The sequence below is a fragment of the Oryctolagus cuniculus genome, chromosome 11 (assembly GCF_051225735.1).
Source record: "Oryctolagus cuniculus isolate XC-2025 breed Fujian yellow rabbit chromosome 11, ASM5122573v1, whole genome shotgun sequence".
In the NCBI taxonomy this organism is placed as follows: Eukaryota; Metazoa; Chordata; class Mammalia; order Lagomorpha; family Leporidae; genus Oryctolagus; species Oryctolagus cuniculus.
The window spans coordinates 26,493,239-26,503,573 of record NC_142877.1 but is presented as its reverse complement, the minus strand read 5'-3'; the positions used below and the strand labels follow the sequence as shown (position 1 = coordinate 26,503,573).

General features: G+C 46.7%; 2 long non-coding RNA genes across 2 annotated transcripts; both read left to right on the top strand.

Moving 5' to 3' along the window:
- The first annotated feature begins 3,795 nt into the window (after positions 1-3,795).
- LOC138844318 (uncharacterized) lies at positions 3,796-6,580 on the top strand. Its single transcript, XR_011379952.2, has 2 exons — positions 3,796-5,819; positions 5,945-6,580. It is a non-coding gene; the product is annotated as an uncharacterized LOC138844318 (long non-coding RNA).
- A 20-nt stretch (positions 6,581-6,600) lies between these two features.
- On the top strand, positions 6,601-9,600 carry LOC138844319 (uncharacterized). Its single transcript, XR_011379953.2, has 2 exons — positions 6,601-6,736; positions 9,243-9,600. It is a non-coding gene; the product is annotated as an uncharacterized LOC138844319 (long non-coding RNA).
- The last annotated feature ends 735 nt before the right edge of the window (positions 9,601-10,335 follow it).

Here is a 10,335-nt window from a genome sequence, read left to right as displayed (position 1 = left end):
CCAACAGATTTTAAGGCCTAAAATCTTAGTTCCCTATTCTACCATTATAGATTCACAAGCCTTTCTCACCTAGGCATCATAGGTAAAAATTTGTTTGGGGAGTTGAATTTAATGAATTTATCTAACTTTGTAACCCATCTTGGTTTCAGTAAGTTTACCAAGGTGGTGGCTTAGTGACTATAATGGTGAACCTGGAGGAAGCTAGTGCCTCCTTTCCTAGTGCTTCTCAGCGCTCAGCCGCAGGGGGGCTGCAGAGAAAACATTCTGACTGTGTGACAGGGTGAGTTCTTCCTTGTGGCCACCGAGCGGTGGATATTTATTGTACTTGACCCTTTTAAGCCCTAGAATGCTGTGAGGGTGACCATGTTGAACTTGTGCAGAAGCTAAAAGCACCAGATGTGCCAGAGATGCAATTTGTGATTATGTTTGCACTGGATTGTGATTTGACAGAACTCTTATGGCTAATGAATTCTTTCCTTTGAAATGGGGAGGAGGGTTATAACTCAGTCAGACTTCGTATCCTACTCTTGGAGCTCAGAAATCTAGGTGTAGCTGAGGCTGAAGTGGAGAGCTGCAGACAGCTGGACCTCCACACCCATCAGTCTTTCAAGAAACTGCAAGTGCGTGCAGAGGCTCTGAAGTGCCACCCAGGAGCCTTTCAATAGAATCGTTTTCAAATGCTACTTGAGTCCCTGCAGAAGCATGGAGAGTGAAAATGACCCAGCTGGGGTGGGAGTGGGGGCCAGGATTTACAGAGTAACAACTGTGTGTTGCTGCAAATGACCTCATCTGTATGCCTTGTATTGGGAGCTCCTTCTCAGCACTACTTGTCTGCATTGCGTAGATGGCAGGAAAGAGCGCCAGTATAAACCAGTTTTGTTGGCAACTACTCTGAAAGGTTTTAAAAGCATCTCTAACCTTGTTTGAAGTGGCTTTTTTTTTTTGAAGTCAGAAGCCCCCCCTCCTCCCCTTGATTTATTGGTTGTAATTGTATTGTAATTGGTATAACTAAAACATAACTGTGCTGGGAAGAAGTTGTGCCATGAAGGTCTTTAATTTTTTTTAAATAAAAACATTGAAATAAATAAAATATCCCTGCAGCCTGAGCAATATGCTTCTCCAGCCGACACCGCTTGTGATAGCTGCTTAGTTCTCCTGTGTTCAACTTGAATGTTGGGTTGATGGAGCTGTTATGCGGGACGGATTAAGACTGAGGAGCAATGATGTCTGGGTGTTGCTGACATCAATGTACAGTGAAGGGAACATGCTACTGCTAGAAAAGATTGGTTTTATCCTAGGTGGATTACTTACCTTCTGAATGCATTTCATCTGTAAAGTGGGACTGCTTCCTTTGGATTGAGTACGAATGTCAGGTACCTGGCACTTGTTGGGCCTTGATAAACCTCCTCCTCCTGGCTCTTTGGTATGGAGAATGAGTCGGTGGTGCTGTGGATAATGCACAGTAGAACCTTTTCAGCATAGGCAGACTGAATGAGATGTCTCTGAGGTCTTTTATTTTAGCAAGTTTAGTGCTGCAGCTAAAAGGTCCATGGAGATAGCTTGTTCAGTGAATGGCAGGTCAGCTCAGGAGACGGCCCAGCCCTGAGGGCACCCTGCAGAGTCTTTGGGCTGGCCTGCGGGTGTGCTAGGAGCTTGTGGGAACCTATGTGGCAGCTTCAGCTGAAACCAGCAAAAGGGCTAGTAAAAGAAAGAAAACCATTTACTGCCTTATCAACACCAAGTGAGTAGAGTCTACCAGAATAGATTCAAATCACTGTTTCTTCTTCATTTAACCACAGTAAAATAGTGAAACCAAGGAAAATGCTGGTGTCCCATATTTCTAGTTTCCCTTAAATGTTCACTGTATACTATTTTATGGCACCAGTGTGTTGGTGTTGAGAATATAGGAGATTGAAAAGTATGGTTTAGATATAGGGAACTATCTTGTAATATCTTGTATTGGAAATGCCCGTCCAACTCACATGGACTTTAACTTCTAACATCTATCTTGCTATTTTATATATGAGACAGGAGGATTAACTTATTGAACTATCATTGTCACACAGAGATAGTGACCTATTTTATAAAATAGATATTTAGGATATGGTTAATTACTGTAGACATAAAGTAGTAAAGCAGATTGGAGATTGGTTGAGAGATTTGGACATTTTAATTTCCTCTTAGTCTTGAAATTTCATCTTTGTGTCACCTGTATTAAATGTGGTTATAATTAGAACTGACCATTTGAGCATCTCTTTAAAAAGCCAGTTTTTCCACTACTGCATACAGGTCTCCACCAGCCAGTTGTCTCCCAGAATTATGATTGGGTCTGCGTAGCTGCTTATCAATCACTGGTCCTCGACACTTCCCTGCTGGCATTTTCTTCTTTGTACCTCAACTCTGACAGAGCGTAGGTGACATGCACGCTAGAGGGACGGTCTCCACAGGGCCTTTTCCAAAAGGCTTTGAAGCAAGGTGCAGTCCTCTGTTTCCTCCTCAGAAAATAGATCTGGAAAGCCTGATGCTAATTCCTACTTCACCCATCTCAGGTCACCCTTTGCTGCTTTCCCGCTACCATTGCTTCCCTTCTTTTTCCTCATAACACCTGAATTATTGGGCTCCCCTCTTGCTTTATGACACGGGCCCGTTGTCCCTCTGGGTTGAAGAAGACTTCAGTGGGGTAGCACAAGGAAAACGCGTAGCACCAAACCTGGCCTGTACTAAATACTTAATACGCAGTGATTCTCGCCTCCACTCCCCTCACCACCCTCTTCTCTGCTAGTTACACCTGCAGACACACAATGAGTGCAGGAAGTGGTGTTGCATAAACAGCCATGGCAAGATCATAAGAACCTTGCCCTTAGGTTTGCAGGTGTAATTATAAGTCCCAGGCAGGACTGAATTAACACAACAAAAAATGTTTAATGTACCTTGGGTGAGTAGGTAGGAGGCTGAAGGCTACGTGGAAATACCTGACCAGTTTAGTAGATTTAAATGCTGAAATCTCGCTTATAAAATTTAGGATATCCTCCTCGTGGAACAGATAGAGGGTGTCTCACAAGATATGCTGGTTTTGAGTCAGTCTTACATGTAAGAGGGCTCTTTTAGACTTTCTAGCTGTGCGTCTGTGATCAGTTTAACCGCATCAGAGAGGTAACCTATCGGGGCTGCAGAGATTCTGCTTCTGATCAGTGTTCTGTCTCATTTCTGCCTCGGTTACTTAACCTCTCTGAATCTTCACAAGTAGCTTCAACAACTAGTAGAAACTTGTTAGGCAGGTACCATGTCACAAAGCTGTAACACACCCATAAACCCACCGCCTCAGTTAGTCCCCATTACCAACAGATGAAGCCCCCACTTGCCCTTTCCTGGCCAGGTCCTCCTCTCTTCTACCCTGCCCCACGTGTCCTAATATTTTCTTTACCTGTCAGCTTTATACAGTTGTTCGGATTAGATGATGATGCAAGGGAAGTGCCCAACAAGTGTGTGGCATGTGGTGGAGCTGGCCCAAGCACTGGTTTCTGCTTTTGAGTGTACAGATTGCATGCTGTAGAAGGATGTTGTGTCCAGAGGGATGCCACGGCAGCGTGCATTTGGAGCATTCCTGACAGTTTTCCAGCAGATGGCAGTAAAATCTATATGAGAAAAAACCACCCGTTGAACGGCACAGGTTTTCAACAGATGCTAGTGAAGTTTCTGATTGGTGCAAAGGCCAGCATTGCCCTTTTCCTCTGCCATTCTTCCCCTCTAAGAGTCTGTAATTCCGTCTCCTTTGAATTTTTCTTCTTTTTCTTGTTCCTTTTTTTTTTTTTTTAAGCAATTTTAAAGTTTGTTTATTGGAGTGACAGAGAGTGCCCATCTGCCAATTCACTCCCCAAATGCCTTCATTAGTCATGGCCAGACTGGGGTTGAAGCCCAGTTGGAAACTCAATCTAGGTCTTGCAGGTGGGTAGTAGGGACACAGTTGAGCTATCGCTACTGCCTCCCAGGTTATACAATAGCAGGAAACGAGTCAGGAGCTGGAGCTGCAAACCCAGGTGCTCTGATGTAGAAGGCAGGTATTCTGAACCACTAGGCTGTTTTTCTTTCCTGATAGCCGGAATTTTTAGACACTAGCAAATTACAAACTGGATTTATCTCACCTCCCATAATCACTAGAGAGTCGTAGTGACTGTAACGTGAGAAGCCCCTCACTAGGTACCTCCACACAGGGGTTCTTAGAGGATGGCAAAATCCCTTTCTCAGAGATGTTGCTAAGGGGATTGAGTGTTTCTGACTCGGCGTCTCTCTTGCGTCAGCTGGGTCAACACGGTCATCTTGGCTCCTCTACTGCATAAGAAGGGGGCCGCGGCGGCTGGGAAGTGCATTGCTGCGCCCGGCCTGTGAGTCCGTCTCAGCCACGGGGAACCACTGGTGCCATGCCTGGAAAGGGAGGACCCTGGGGACTGTGGGAGCTCTGGGAAGCTCCAGGGTTGAGGAAGCCTGCATACTGCTGGCACTTCACAGCCTGATGTGCGGCATTGTGCCCGTTCCCCGGGCGTCTGTCCCCGCTGCCTTGCTCACCCCTCTCCACTGATCGGTCCAGCGTCCATTTCTATGAAAGGTGCTCTTAATTCCATAAACACTGTTCGTGACCACAAGCCTGGCCCTGTGCTAAACAGTAGTGATTGAGAGATGAAACACCAGGACAACAAGTCCTTGGGAAATATATGTTGTTAAACAGAAAAGTGAGAAAATTGTGTACATAATTTCAACTGTGTTTTTTTTTTTTTAATCATCTAGAAAAATGTCAGGTTTTGTCAACCTGACAGACTGAGCTGATTCCCATAGCTCACCACCTCTTACTCCAAATACATGGGGTGCTGACCAAAGTAGATCATTTACTTGTAAATCAGTAGCCTGTTCACGGAGAGAAATGGGGGTTCCCAGGTGGCAGAGAGGAAAGCAGCTCGTCCTGGAGGTGAGTCGGAAGGCACCGCTGGCCTTGCGGACGAGGACTGGAAAGGGACGAGCCTCCAGGGAGATAGGAAGCAGCCTGGGGGGACAGGAGTGGGGCACCCTGAAGCAGTCCTGCCTGCAGGGGGAAGAACTGGAAGGAAACAGATACTAACTGCAGCTGCCCGTGAGGGGTAAGGTTGAGAAATGCGCCACTAGGGATCCCTGTCAGAGAAGGGACGATGGTCAGGGCAGCCGCTGCCCGGGCAGGCTCGGGGAGACCTGGCTGTAGCAAGTTGGAGGGCCCAGCTGGAGCCAGAACTCCGTATCAAGGCTCAGTCCTGCTGCCGGGAATGCCATGCAGTTTACTGGCCAGTCATTGCATGTAAACTTGTGCTCGCTTTCGCTTGCACTCTCTGGTCTTACCCTCACACAGGTCTCAGGGGCAGCCGTAGTTGAGCTCATCTGAGCTGAGTGCAGCCAGTCAGCTGTGTTTTGGGTTGATGGTCAGTGTAGTGGGGATGGGCACTTCTTCATGAATTGGATTCAGGTTTGCTCTGGGCAGTTCCATGTGGGCCCCATGCTGAAGCTGCAGCTACCAAGAGCAACATCTTGTCATGGTCAGTTGCTGAAGCGCAAGAGGCCAAATGAAATCACATAAGCGCATTTTAAGCTTTTCCAGTGTCCCATGCGCTATCATCCCACTGGCCAAAGCAAGTCACATGGCACCTGCCATGCATGGACAAGTGTGCCACATCAGGAGAGTGTGGCAAAGGATATGGATTGTGGTCTTACCGTGGAAGAATGAAGACTTGACACCAGTGATGCAATCAACCGTACTATCTCACTGGGCACAGAAGGCCCCACGTATAACGGCTGTGGAGGTATGCGTGATCATATCAGCTCTTAGCTGGTTATCCCTGAGGGTGGGGACTCTAGGTGGCTATCTGTAAGTTACACATACAAGTTACATACAGATGTGTTTATCAGAGATAATTACTGTTTTCAGGCAACGGAAATCAAGAGCCAGGCTTTGAGTCTCCACGGCCAGAAACAACACAGAATCCCACTGTGCACAGAAAGCTGCTGGAGACTGTCAATGTTCTGTTTTTTGGGGTGGTGATTACATGTGTGTTTGCTCTGTATTTGTTACACTGTATGCTTCTGTTTGGGGCACTTCTCAGTGTATTTGTTAGAGCTCATATGTTGAAAAGTTTAAAGGAAAACCAAGCAAACTGAAACCCAAATGTAATTATGAGCTCCAGGGAATGGCAGGTGAATTAGGAGAGAAAGCTAAATATACTGCTGACTCAGCTGTGACTAAAACTTACCTAGCCATAGTGGAGACGGTAGCTACTGGTCTATCCAATGCCGCAGCATAGTTACAATGGGAGGGTGAGTGGTGGGGAGTGCGGACGTGTGTGGGAATGTGGGTAACAGAATAAGCTGTGTACAAGCACTGAACCCTCATCTTACATCATGGGAAGTAAAATGATGCTTACAATTGAAAAACCAAGTAGTACTGTATGCATGTTATTTTGAGACTTTTTAAAATTATTGTTAATAACACTATTCACTTTTAAAGCTGTTTATGTATTACTCTGATAAACCAAATTTTAATAAATGGATATTTATCTTGAATGCATCCACTTCCCACCATTCCAGCTGCCACATCCCTCATCCTAGCCACTGTCCTCTCGCCTGGATGATCACAGCAGATATCCCTTCTTAATGCCTTCCTGTCTCTCTCTCGCCTCCTGACTCATCTTACACCCTGCACCCAAAGAAATCTTTCAGAAAGGTAATCTCTTCGCAGTCATTGCAAGGCTCCCCGGCTGTACCTAGTGTCGATTGTCTTCCTTTGGTGACAGAACCTGGGGGTGGGGGGGCAGCACGGGGCAGGCGGGAGTGTGTTGTGCTCCTGCGTGAATCGGGACTGTCAACTGGTTTAGAAGTGGGCATGTCAAGAGAGAAGAGTTCTTCTGAAAAGCGTCTTCTAGAGAGCTGGCTGAGGTCAAAGGGCATCAGCTGGCTACAGATTTTTTTTTTTTAAGCTTTATTTTTATGTATTTGAAAAGCAGGATTAAAGAGAGAAAGATCTTCCATCTGCTGGTTCACTTTCCAAATGGCTGCAAAGGCTGGGACTGTGCCAGGCCAAAGCCAGGAGCCTGGAGCGTCATCCAGCTCTGCCACGTGGGTGCAGGGGCACTTGGGCCATCTTCTGCTGCTTTCCTGGGCTCATTAGCGAGGAGCTAGACCAGAAGTGGAGCGGTCGGGTCTTGAACTGGTACCCATATGGGATGCCAGCATCACTGTTGGCAGCTTAACATGCTACACCACAGTGCCAGCCCCTACTGGCTACAGATCTGAGCCCAGCACAGGGCAAAGAGAAGACATGAGAGCACGTGCTACCTGGTGGACCTGTACAAGTGGACACTGGTGAGAGCATGGGCCCAGAAACTGCAGGAGTCTGCACCCTCTTCAGGGTTTTTCTCCATAAACCCCACTGGGGTTGGGTGCCTCTTGATGCTCCAGAAGTAAGGAGTGGCCGCTGCTCTAAGACCACAGCCCTCTCCTGGACCCTTCTTCCCCTCTCCCTGCTGTACAAAAGCCAAACACCATCCCCTCTATGGCATTCAGATCTGGAGGAATCATACAGGAAAAACAGCTGCCCCGGGGCAGAGGCAAGGATTACACCCTGGGTCCAGAACTCCAGCTAGAGGAGGAACAGGAGCACTAAAGAGCACACCCCAAGACCAGGGACACAATTCCCGCCAGGACCAAGGGTCAGAACTATGGGGAACACCCTACTTCCCCCGTGAGCACCACTAAGCTAACAGGCATTGAGCAGAAGTCAGTACTGCTAGGAGAGGGACAAGAGCATGAAAGACCATCCTGTCTGAAACAGCACGAAATTTGGACTGAAAGCTGAGGGTGGAACACACAGCCTGCACCCTAAGTCCAAGGTGTCAGTAGATGAATTTGAAGTTTGTGGTGCATTGGGAGTAACCAGCAAACCTCAAGTCTAGCCAGGCTCTAGATTAACTCAAAAACCCCACACTAAAGGCCCCACTGAAAGAAAAGTGGTCATTTCCACACATTAAAAACCCTTTCCCGTGGCCTCTAGTCCCACACAAGATGTCCGATGCCACAATTCCAAGAGAAAGCAGTCTTTAGAACCAAACTCCGAATCCAAATTGGAGCCGTCTTTATGGTAAGGAATTTGAAATCACTACTAACATGGTGACATAACTGAAAAAGTAGATCCCATGCAAGATCAAAAGTGTATGGAGACACGTGGCACAGCTCGTTAAGCCAGCACTTGGGACACCTGCACCTGGGATGGAGTCCCACCTCTGCTTCCTCTCCAGCTTCCTGCTGCTGTGTGCCCTGCGAGGAAGCAGGTAATGGCTCAAGTACTTGACTCCCTGCCACCCATGTGGGAGAGCAGGATGGAATTTTGGCTCTTGGCTTCAGCCTAGCCCAGCCCCAGTTGTTACAGGCATGTGGGGAATGAACCAATGGATGGAAGATCTTTTTCCTATCTCTGCCTTTCAAATAAGTAAAAATAAACTTTTTAAAAATGTAATCTCTTGGGGCCAGTGTGGTGGTGTAGTAGTAGTAGGTTAACCCTCTGTCTGTGGCACCGGCATCCCATATGAGCACCAGTTCATGTCCTGCTGCTCTTCTGATCCCAGCTCTCTGCTGTGGCCTGGGAAAGCAGTGGGAGATGGCCCAAGTGCTTGGGCCCCTGAACCCAAGTAGGAGACCTGGAAGAAGCTCCTGGCTCCTGGCTTCAGATCAGCACAGCTCCAGTGGTTGTGGCCAACTGGGGAGTGAACCAGCAGAAGGAAAACCTCTCTCTCTGCCTCTGCCTTTCTGTAACTCTGCCTTTCAAATAAATAAATAAAACTTTAAAAAATAATAAAAATACTTATGCTGAAGAAGCCAGACCATCCATATAGGATTCTTGAACGTGCAGACCAATCTATAGTGACCCAACATAGATAAGTAGTTGTCTGCAGGTGGTTGGGAGATAGGAGGCTGAAGGGATTTTTAAAGTAAAATGTATGGAGGCCTGTGTTGGGGCGCAGTGGGTTAAGCCGGAGTTTGCAACAGCATCCTGTATCACAGTGTTGGTTTGGGAGCTGGTGGAGCTCTGGACTCCTGGTCTGGCCCAGCTCCAGCTGTTGCAGCCATTTGGGGAGTAAACCAGCAGACAGATCTCTGTCCACAACTCATTCCCTCCTTGTCACTTTGTCTTTCAAATTAATAATTTTTTTTTTTAAATAAAATTCTGGGGCCAGCACCATGGTGTAGTTAAATTGTGGCCTGCAGTACCAGCATCCCATATGGGCACCTGTTGGAGTTCTGGCTGCTCCACTTCCAATCCAGCTCTCTGCGATGGCCTGGGAAAGCAGTGGAAGACGGCCCGTGCTTGGACCCCTGCACCTACGTAAGAAACAACAGAAGAAATTCCTGGCTCCTGACTTCAGTCCAGCCTGGCCGTTGCAGCCATTTGGGGAGTGAACCAGTGGATGGAAGATCTGTCTCTTCCTTTCTCTCTAACTCTTTAAAATTAAAAAAAAAAAAATCCTTTTTTAAAAAAAAGCACTCAGTGTATTTGTAAGTTTAATAACATTAAAGAATTGCACAGACTTAAAAGGCTTTGTTGTATCATTGTTAAACTGTTTCACTGAATTAAACCTGGTATGTGACAATATACCCTCCTTCCCCCACATTCTGATTGTCACGAATCCTTTTATGATGTTAACATCCCTGTTTTTAAAGAAAAAGTATGCACACGTATATAATATCTACCTATGAAGTGAAGGAGGCAAAATGTTAGAAATTGTTAAATCTTAAAACTTAAAAAAAGTGTTGCCTCAGGAGGGCATTACCTGGTTCTTGTCTTCATGCAAGAAAGAGTTCAGATGTGAGACTGGTAGCTGTGAGCATGCTAGCGACATTGAGTGAGGAGTGCACCTGGCAGACCAGGCCGGGATCTCGGGAAAGAGCTGGGAGCCGAGTCTGCACTCACACTGGTGGTTCACAGATGCTGTGTCTGGGCCTTCTACACCCTCTCTGGAATATTGCTGGATGAAGGGCTTTCTGGGTGCGGAGTTCCACCGAGAACCTCTTAATAGTCCCCTTGATGAAGGGCAGAGGAGAGAGGCTGACCCCAGCCTGGTTATTGAACCACATCCACTTTAGATGTGTAAATGTTAGTTTGCTGCCTTGTTGCATCGCACAGAAAAATTCCCATTTTTCTTCTGCCCCTCACACACTTAGGCTCATGTATACCTAGCTACCATTAACAAACATTTGTAAAGACTTAAAATTCTGATGCTTAAAAATGGAAAATTATTAAATTTATAAACCCAGTTTCAAATGTTCAAA